This window comes from Botryllus schlosseri, chromosome 9 (assembly GCF_051294905.1).
Source record: "Botryllus schlosseri isolate E-star chromosome 9, Bs_hap1, whole genome shotgun sequence".
NCBI classification, from domain to species: Eukaryota; Metazoa; Chordata; class Ascidiacea; order Stolidobranchia; family Styelidae; genus Botryllus; species Botryllus schlosseri.
Window position 1 is genome coordinate 22,585,545 of NC_137244.1, and position 9,711 is coordinate 22,595,255.

Sequence of the window (9,711 nt, forward strand, 5' to 3'; positions counted from 1 at the left end):
CACCTTGATACGGTCGTTTGCAGTAACAATACACGGCATCTGTGTCATCATAATTTTCAAAATTACATTGTTCGTCCGTGCATTTTGCCCAGGGGTCTTTAGATTGTACTTTTGGGTCTCAAAAGTACAATTTTGTATAAAATAAAATTTCTGTCGAGTATAAAATAAGGATCTTTTTGTTTACCGTTTGTCGGTGTTTGTCAGTTCACCGGAGTCTCTAAGAAACGCATTGGCGGGTTTATCGCTTCCGTTCGGGCCCTGCTGGCTCCCACAGGTGCTGCCTGGCGGTTGGGTGGGGAGACCGGCAGCGGCGGGGGTGCAGATGCCGCACCGCACTGGGGTTCTTCCTGCGCAGCGCTGTGTGTGTGGCTTAATTGCTCGCACGGCGGGATTGATTTCCGCTTCATTCCATTCCACGCTCCGCTGATCTTCCTCTTCCTTTGTTCATTTTTTTCTGTTTTGCGATCCATCGCAGCTCAAATTAAATTGCCATAGTAGGCTTCCAAATTTCATCTTTCTCGCTCGCTATAATCTAAACTCTAGCGAGTGAGTGAATTATCTCAACTATAGGTTGCAACTTGGCACGGCTGACGATCCCTGCTGAACTGGGCAAGACCGGAATATACTGTTGCAGTGTATCTACCGGCAGAAGGTTGCTTGGTTGAATCAGTTCTTAAGGGGGAAAGGTACAATGACAGACCACGAAGGTGTTGGAACCCTGCTTCAAAAGGAAGCTTCACAAGAGATTTTCCACTTCTGGTGCGGACTTCACCTACTCGACTTGGTTGTGCAAAAGGCCTACTCGAAGCTTGCCAATGAAACTTTCATTACTCAAATGAACAGCTTGATCGGATTTCTGCGCCGACAGCAGAAGCTCCAGACTGAGATGCAAACAACATGCCCACGCTTTGTCGACACTCGGTGGGCTTCAATGAAGAGAGTGAGTGTAGAGACGTAAACCATTCTCATGCTTACGGGGCTGCACTGCGATTTGATATGAACTCAACTTGGATTTTTGCTGTATTTATACTTCCTATTCACAATTTCATTCAATTTCCAAGTTTTTGCGAAATTGGTAGCTCTAATTATAATCTAATTTGGAAAATACTGTGTATTGTGTATCTTGAATACTATTATATTCCAAATTGAAAAAATGTGTAGCTCTAGTTCTAATTCTAATTTTATTTGAAAAAACACTGTTTAGCTCTTATTCTAATCAAATTTAGGATAGACGGGAATTTTCTAGTTCTCCAAGTCTGCTGCCAGCGCAACCGGTGATGCTTTTTGAATAATTAGTGAAATTTTCATTCTGTAATCGCTTCGCTGTCTTATGTTACGAATCGTGAGTCGGCGTAAATTCGACACCACAAAGTTTGAAGCTGTCACAGTAAATAATGTCAATCAGCCCAGGTCCCCGTAATGTTGCAAAATCAACGCAAACAGGCAAATTATATCGCTCGATGGCTTGCTCCAACATAGATCACGTTGATGGAAATCAATATATTTGCCATTGTATGTTCAGCTGTAACTTGCTGCCACGTGGATTGAATCATATGTGAAGCTCTTCAAGGGGACAGTCGTGTGCTCCTCACTCTACCGACTATCCCGGTGGGAGGTCAAGAAATAACGGCATGCAACAAAGTGACTAAGAACAATTGGCCCACCCAAAGACGCGTAATCATTTATAACTTATGCTCTAAATTTTAGAAAACACCCCCTCCATCAACTTTACCAGTGAATCTGATCACATGGGCTAAGGAAAGATAAATGTTTGACATAAAACTACTAATATTAAAGACGAAATTCATTAGTGAAACTGAAAAAACATTCGCGCATCGCGCGACTGTGGACAGTTTGTTACATGACCAAGCAGTCACCCCTCGCGACTTTGGTTCGTATAGTAAGCTTATATGGTTAAATAGCTTAGTTCGGAGTTCTCCGGAAATGGCCACAGACACTTTAGCATGGGTATTTGGCGTCCAGCTAGTTCATTACTACATCATTACTACTTTGCCCTGGAATGTGCCGTAGGCTACATCAGTAGTCGAAATGCGGCCGTGAATGGCAAAAAGATTGGCCACCCCTGTTATATACTTATTGTAGATATCTGTTCTCTACCGTGTAAAATCTTGTCGCAATTCAAACAGTTGCTGAGAAATAGGAACTAGAATCGTTATATCGCAGGAGAATTCACGGCGTATTTTCAATGTATGCTTGATATGCGCACACTCAAAAATGATTAGTGATGACTTCAAAACTCGTATAGGATAATTCAAACATATATCACACATATTCGAACGACTATATGAGATGAGTGCAGCCGTAGAATTGCAATATTTTAGTTGACTCGTCAATAACTTTGGTTGTTTAGTTTCAGCCTTTGCGTTCGACTGCTATTTGCAAAATTTACGCAGCAAACAAACCAGATTAATATCTTGAGTGAGCACGTTTCATGATCTATCGTGTGCATGTTTTAATCTGGATCTTATGATCAGGTGATTGTGACTGACGGTACCGGTCATAGAAGACATATATATACATTAATAAATATATTTGAGCAGGTAAAACCTGAATTTCTGCAATTCTAATCATATTGAATTAGATGAATTTGAAATATGATAACTAATAAAGCAATTAATTAACCGAATTGAATGATACGCAGCAAAGTATTTAATTCCTGATTCACCCGACCCATATTTTAAACACTATTTGATTTTGTTGAGCACTGCCTTGCTGATAATGTGTACGTACACAGCGATAAGTGTCGTAAGTAATCAATAGCATATTGAATTTCACTTTAACATGGGCCCTGCGATATCACTACATTATATATTTACCGACAGGATTAACAGCCCTATGCTGACGTGCAAAAACATGCAGTTGATAGTTATAATTATGCAGTTATAAACAAATACATTATTCTAACATTGCAGATAGGGTTGCATTTGAAACAAACGGTATTTTAACACACTTTGTTTAAAACATGTTTTAAACAGTGATTTAAATAAAGGACCTTTGTAAGATCCGTCCCAGCAGGGTGCCAGTAATCTTCCCTCATTTCCCACGACCTTAATCTCTTATTGATAAAGTAGTCTGCGAAGCACAAGCCACGTGCTTTGAGAGAATGCCAGTGTAGCGCCGTAGCGCGCGTGTTCGCGAGTCAGTCGCAGAGTCGTACACATACAATTAGATACATCTAACTTTGTTCTTTCTATATTCGTTAATATGTTGCAGTATGATTTGAACCTGGTAAATCTACAAGTTTCTGACTGTAGCGGTCGCTGCAACGACTTGTTGCAAGACACGCTGGTATAATGCTTGATTGGAGTCGACGCTACAGCTACAGTTCCCGTTGCACGCACTAGTTGACTGACTAATGACCGCTCTGAGTACTCTTGCAATCCTGATCACACACGCAGATCCAAGGAAAACCAGACTTGAATTTACGAAGCGAGAAACGGAAGCAAAAAGAGAGGCTTTCGAAAATGAAACTAAATGCAAGGCAGAAATGGAACGAATTAAAATGGAAAACGAAGCAAAGTTGAAGCAATTGTCTCTGGAGTCTGAGCTAGCTGAAAAACTAGCCGTGATCGCAGTTTGCGAGCAAATTGAAAGGGAGGAAAACTCCTTTGGTTTTGATGACGATGAAGATGTCGTACGTGAAGAACCAAGTTATAGAGATATACGAAGTAAGGTTCCCGCCTTGAATTCGGAAGCCAAGGTACAAAACTTTATTGGTAGTAACTCGCATGTTCGTCCTGAAGTTGGGCAATGTAATATCAAATCTAGTGAACCCGTATCTTACGGCTTAGTTATTGATAAAAATCCTGTGCAAATGAACAATGTCCCGCATATTGAACCGGAAGAAACCGGCCGAAACACGTTTGCAAAGATGCCCGCTAATCATTCTATCGATATACCAATTGATCGTCAATACAACATGAAACCGTTGACGCGAATACCTGATATAAAAGTTTGGGTTTTTGATGGCGATGAAACTAATTATATGGAATGGGAAAATTCGTTTAAAGCGTTAGTTGAAGATAGAGTGTATTGTGTTCATGAAAAGATGAATTTGTTGAAACAACATCTTGGCCCGGGCCCGCTGAAAGTTGTGAAATGTTATTTTCTGCGTGGTTCTGAGGAATCCTATCGAAAAGCAATAAGTGACTTGCGAAGTAGGTATGGAAGCCCTGTCGTTGTTGGGCTGGCCTTCTTAGATAAATTGAAAGGTTGGCGTCATATAAAGGAAAATGATAGACTTGGGCTGCAAGAATTCTCTGATTTCTTGGAGCAAGTTTTTGTGAACAGAAGGTTTGTGCCAGAGTTAGGCATTCTTGATTACTCGTCAAGTCATATGTATGTGGTGAAGAAGCTACCTCCGTCACTGGTCGAGAAGTGGCGCGTTAAAGTGTTTCAATACAAGGTGGAGACCAATGATCAAAATTGCTACCCACCCTTTGAGTATTTCGTGTCATTTGTAAGAGAACAGTCTGAGCTTCAAAATATGCCGGAATTCAGAATGTTGAACGAAAATCGGAATAGTAATATCACGGAATCTGCTCAAAAGTATGGCCGTGATAGGCCATGTGTTTCATTTGGAACTAATGTTATGTCAGGCGAATATAATTGCATGTTTTGTGGAAAAAATGACCACCATATCCCAGATTGTGTGGATTTTGAGAATTTACCGTATCCTGAACGAATATCGTTTATGCGTGACAAGTTTTTATGTTACGGATGTGGGGAAAGATGTACTAGAACGCACCATGGTAAAAATTGTCCAAAACGCGTTGTTTGTGTGAAATGTGAAAAGTTACATTTAACTAGCCTGCATCCGTGCTCTGCTCCCGCTGTTTCGAATAGTATTGAAATGTCCGAGTATAAAACTGTGGGTGATTGATGATAGTATAACTTGTGATTTGGTCTCATATTATCCCTGTCTGTTTTGTATAATCGCTATATGTTGTATGTGATTAGCATTTGTTTTTGTTTGTTACCTGTTGCCTGTTAGCCTGTGTTAGGGTCTATTTCTCCTTTTGTGTTCGATGTAATGTTTGTAAAAGATACCCCGACGTGGAGCCACATTGTTTACGAAAATAGTTGTTAAGACATTTTGTGTTGCACAAAAATGTCCTTAAAGGGGGGAATGTAAGATCCGTCCCAGCAGGGTGCCAGTAATCTTCCCTCATTTCCCACGACCTTAATCTCTTATTGATAAAGTAGTCTGCGAAGCACAAGCCACGTGCTTTGAGAGAATGCCAGTGTAGCGCCGTAGCGCGCGTGTTCGCGAGTCAGTCGCAGAGTCGTACACATACAATTAGATACATCTAACTTTGTTCTTTCTATATTCGTTAATATGTTGCAGTATGATTTGAACCTGGTAAATCTACAAGTTTCTGACCACTAATTACTACTATTTGGCTGTTCTGTGCTAGTAAAGAAAGCTCCTTGGATCTGCGTGTGTGATCAGGATTGCAAGAGTACTCAGAGCGGTCATTAGTCAGTCAACTAGTGCGTGCAACGGGAACTGTAGCTGTAGCGTCGACTCCAATCAAGCATTATACCAGCGTGTCTTGCAACAAGTCGTTGCAGCGACCGCTACAACCTTTAAAAAAAACTGTGTTTTTTTAAGTTGTAAAATTATGCTATGATTGTGTAAATACTTTCCAAAAAACATGTTGTATGAGCCTACGGACAATTATACCACCCGATATAGCCAACGTATATATTGATATGAGGTGGTTGGAGCCCGCGAAATAGTCGGTTCAAGATTAATAGTACAGATATCTCGTCAAAGGAGCTATATTTACCCTATATTCTCAATTGTGAATGTTAATCAAATATGACGTCACAATTGAATATTGATGACGTCATGACTTGAAAAACAAAACAATAAAAAACATGTTTTGAATAAGGGCCTTTTGTTTTAAACATGGTTGTTTTAAATTGATTTTTGTTTTAAATGCAACCCTAATTGCAGAAATATATCGCGTTGAGGTGAACTCAAATTAATTTATTCTTTATTCAAAGTAGCCCAAGGAAAATGACGAGAGTAGTGATGCATTCAAAGTATTCCGAAGACAATGCGGAGTTCCCAATAAAATGATATTATGGATCATGTCGGTAGAACTTTATGGTACAACAGTTAATGGGGAGTCCCTTATTTAACGAAAAATCCGTTTGCGCCACGTACCGAGATCATTCGACGTGAAAAAACATTTTCAACATGTAGTGATATTTTCATACTAAATGCGCGCATATGACAATATAAAGAGGGAATATATGGGCCCAAATGTCGGTATAAGTAACATTTTCCACTAGATTTTGTAATATTTACGTATCTGTCGACTGATAGGATTGCATTTGAAACAAACGGTATTTTAACACACTTTGTTTAAAACATGTTTTGAACAGTGATTTAGATAAAGGACCACAGGGCTCAGTCCTTGGACCGACTTTTTTCCTCATTTATATTAATGATATTGTTAATGCATCTTTATTCCGCACAACCCTATTTGCTGACGATACTCACCTCTTTATAACCTCCAGCACTGTCGATGATTTGCATGCATCTGTGGCTGCAAGCAAACAGACTAAGTTTGAATGCAGATAAGACCGAGATGCTCGTGTTAAATAATGCCAATCATAATTTCACTGTGAACATCAATCATAAACAAATCGCCAAATGTGACTTCGCAAAATATCTCGGCATCACCATTGATTCCAAATTGTGTTGGAAGCAGCATATTGAATGCACAATATCAAAACTAGCTCGGTGTGTGGGAATAATGACCCGTCTGCAATCTTTGGTTTCCAGATCAGTACTACGAACCATCTACTTCTCTCTTTTCCACTCTCACCTGCAATATGGAATCGTAGTATGGGGAAATGCATGCACAACATTTTTGTGCATAATTTGAACCCTGCAAAACCGTGCGATACGGCTGATCTCATCTGTGCCTTTACGTACCAATTTATCGCCTTACTACCCGTAAGCATCGAATTTTGCGAGTTGATGTACTATATCGCTTCGAAGTATCAAAACTTGTTCACAAATATTTTTCCAATAGTCTGCCTCCCGTGTTTGATGACTTTTTCATACCTGCGAAAAATGTCCATTCCCATTACACGAGATCCTCGTCAAAGGGAAATATCTACTTACCCCCACCCAATAGCAACCTAACTAGATCTTTCGACTACTCGGGACCTATCATCTGGAATGCATTACCACCACTTATCCGTGAATTGCCTTATAATAGATTTAAAAAAGACCTACTTGATCACCTCCTGTCGTTATACTACTAACACTGTTGCCCTACCTCGCCCAGACATTGCTTCATTGATCATTTGCTACCATCGTTTAATTTTTATTCTATTTTCCTTTTTTAACTAAACATTTTTTACAGCCATACTGTTCAGAGTCAAGTGTACCTGTTTGATGCTGGTGTGATCAGACTAGATGACCTTCACGGTCTTATTGATCATTCTTATCTAATACCGAATACTGTGCATGCATATTTTCTGTACCACCATCACTGCCGTTTGTTATGTATTTTGGTTGGATGAAAATAAAGACTCTCTCTCTCTGATAAAGTTTCAGTTCAATTATTAAGTAGCCAACAGTGCTGTACAATGTACGGTTCAGTTCGGGCATGATCAAACGTCGGCGTTGCGAATTACAGAATTGCTACTTCTATACGTGATATAGAGGCTTCCGCGTTTGCTGAACGATAAACAGATTCATTATCGCGTATTCCAGAGTGATCCGGTACCAATACAAACGATATGGTGCCATTGTATTTTCTTACCTCATGATCGGACTGAAAAATTATATTCACCAGTATAGTGAAAATGACCTGGAATGTATGATGGTATATTCATTGCACTTATGCAACCGCTAATTATTGCAACTATCTTGAAATAAGTCTATTGTATTGACAGTAAGGAATTGTACATGGACATAAGCTCCAATTGTGAAGTAGGCTATTCTAAGATACTCCACTACCTCCACTATACATACGCCCGATTGCGACATGTCTAACGTCAATCGTGTTTCTTGAATTTGGCTACTATACGGGTGTTAATTAGAGCGATTTTATTTTGGACCTAAAAACGGAACATTCTGCACTGAAAAAATTAAAATTTTGACATTTTTTGACGCTAAAAAACTTCGAAGAGCTTCTTGGAGGTACAGAACTTCAATATACAATTAAATAGTATATTCATATTGAAATGAACCCGAATATTTTCGGCTGACACTCGTCAGGGGTAATCGTCAGCAACTAGTAGAGAATTGGAAAGAACATTGTATATCAACAATCGTATCACAAAATATGACGTCACCAGCATGAAATTTCGAATGAGAGAGCGTTCAATGTACTATTTTTAGGTGATACACGAACTCCTTTTGTTGGCAGAGTTTTGGTTGATGTATTTTGATAAAAGTTGATTCCAAGGCACACAAATGGAATTGTGAACGGCCTCGACCTACGATTCGAAATCGGTCGTCTCGATAATTATTCGCACAAATCGGATTATCTAACAGATGTTTGCCGATGGCAGAATTAATGGCCTTTGATCGATCAGCATCAATCTTAAGTGGATGAGTTAAGGGTGAGCTTTTCACATCGCGTGACGCACGTGTTCTGTCCCCAGATTTATCAGAACACGTGCGTCACGCGATGTGAAAAGCTCACCCTTAACTCATCCACTTAAGATTGATGCTGATCGATCAAAGGCCATTAATTCTGCCATCGGCAAACATCTGTTAGATAATCCGATTTGTGCGAATAATTATCGAGACGACCGATTTCGAATCGTAGGTCGAGGCCGTTCACAATTCCATTTGTGTGCCTTGGAATCAACTTTTATCAAAATACATCAACCAAAACTCTGCCAACAAAAGGAGTTCGTGTATCACCTAAAAATAGTACATTGAACGCTCTCTCATTCGAAATTTCATGCTGGTGACGTCATATTTTGTGATACGGTTGTTGATATACAATGTTCTTTCCAATTCTCTACTAGTTGCTGACGATTACCCCTGACGAGTGTCAGCCGAAAATATTCGGGTTCATTTCAATATGAATATACTATCTAAAAAACTTCATTAAATTAGGCATTTTGGCACATAATGTTATATCTGTTTTACTTTTCTTCATTTCTGGTTGGAACTGTCTGTCGTTACGAAGTAGCGTAGCCTGATATAACTCTATTGACTTGAAAAATGACAAATTTTTACATGAAAAAGCTTTGTTGTAACGGAATCGTGACCTTTGAAGATCTACAGTGCGGTAGTTACATTTTGCATTATGGTACCAATAATTCGGAATTGTTGTAGGCTATTACAACGAAAGCTATTTTTTTACATTATTTAGTAGCTTGCCAAGAATGGAGAACTTCGTTGTTGCATATAACGTATTCCGAATCACTGAGCATTCATTTCTGTATAGTTTGAACTAGCCATAAAGATAATGTGTAAGAGTGTAACACCTGCAACCCGCCCACTTCTACAGAATGTTCAGAAATCAACGAAAACAAACAAATTATTTATCAATCCTTATCGGTCGGTGACTTGCACACATGTATACTTTGTCGACTGTTGTCCATGTATGGATCAATTAGTTGCAGTGATGATATTTATTGGGCTTCTATCGTTTCGGCAGCTGGATAAGAAGCGAATTCTATTAAATTTGAAGTTACCTAGAG

At 39.4% G+C, this 9,711-nt stretch overlaps 1 long non-coding RNA gene across 1 annotated transcript; it reads left to right on the top strand.

Moving 5' to 3' along the window:
- Positions 1 to 3,021: 3,021 nt before the first annotated feature.
- LOC145446979 (uncharacterized) lies at positions 3,022 to 5,456 on the top strand. Its single transcript, XR_013917410.1, has 2 exons — positions 3,022 to 3,345; positions 5,369 to 5,456. It is a non-coding gene; the product is annotated as an uncharacterized LOC145446979 (long non-coding RNA).
- The last annotated feature ends 4,255 nt before the right edge of the window (positions 5,457 to 9,711 follow it).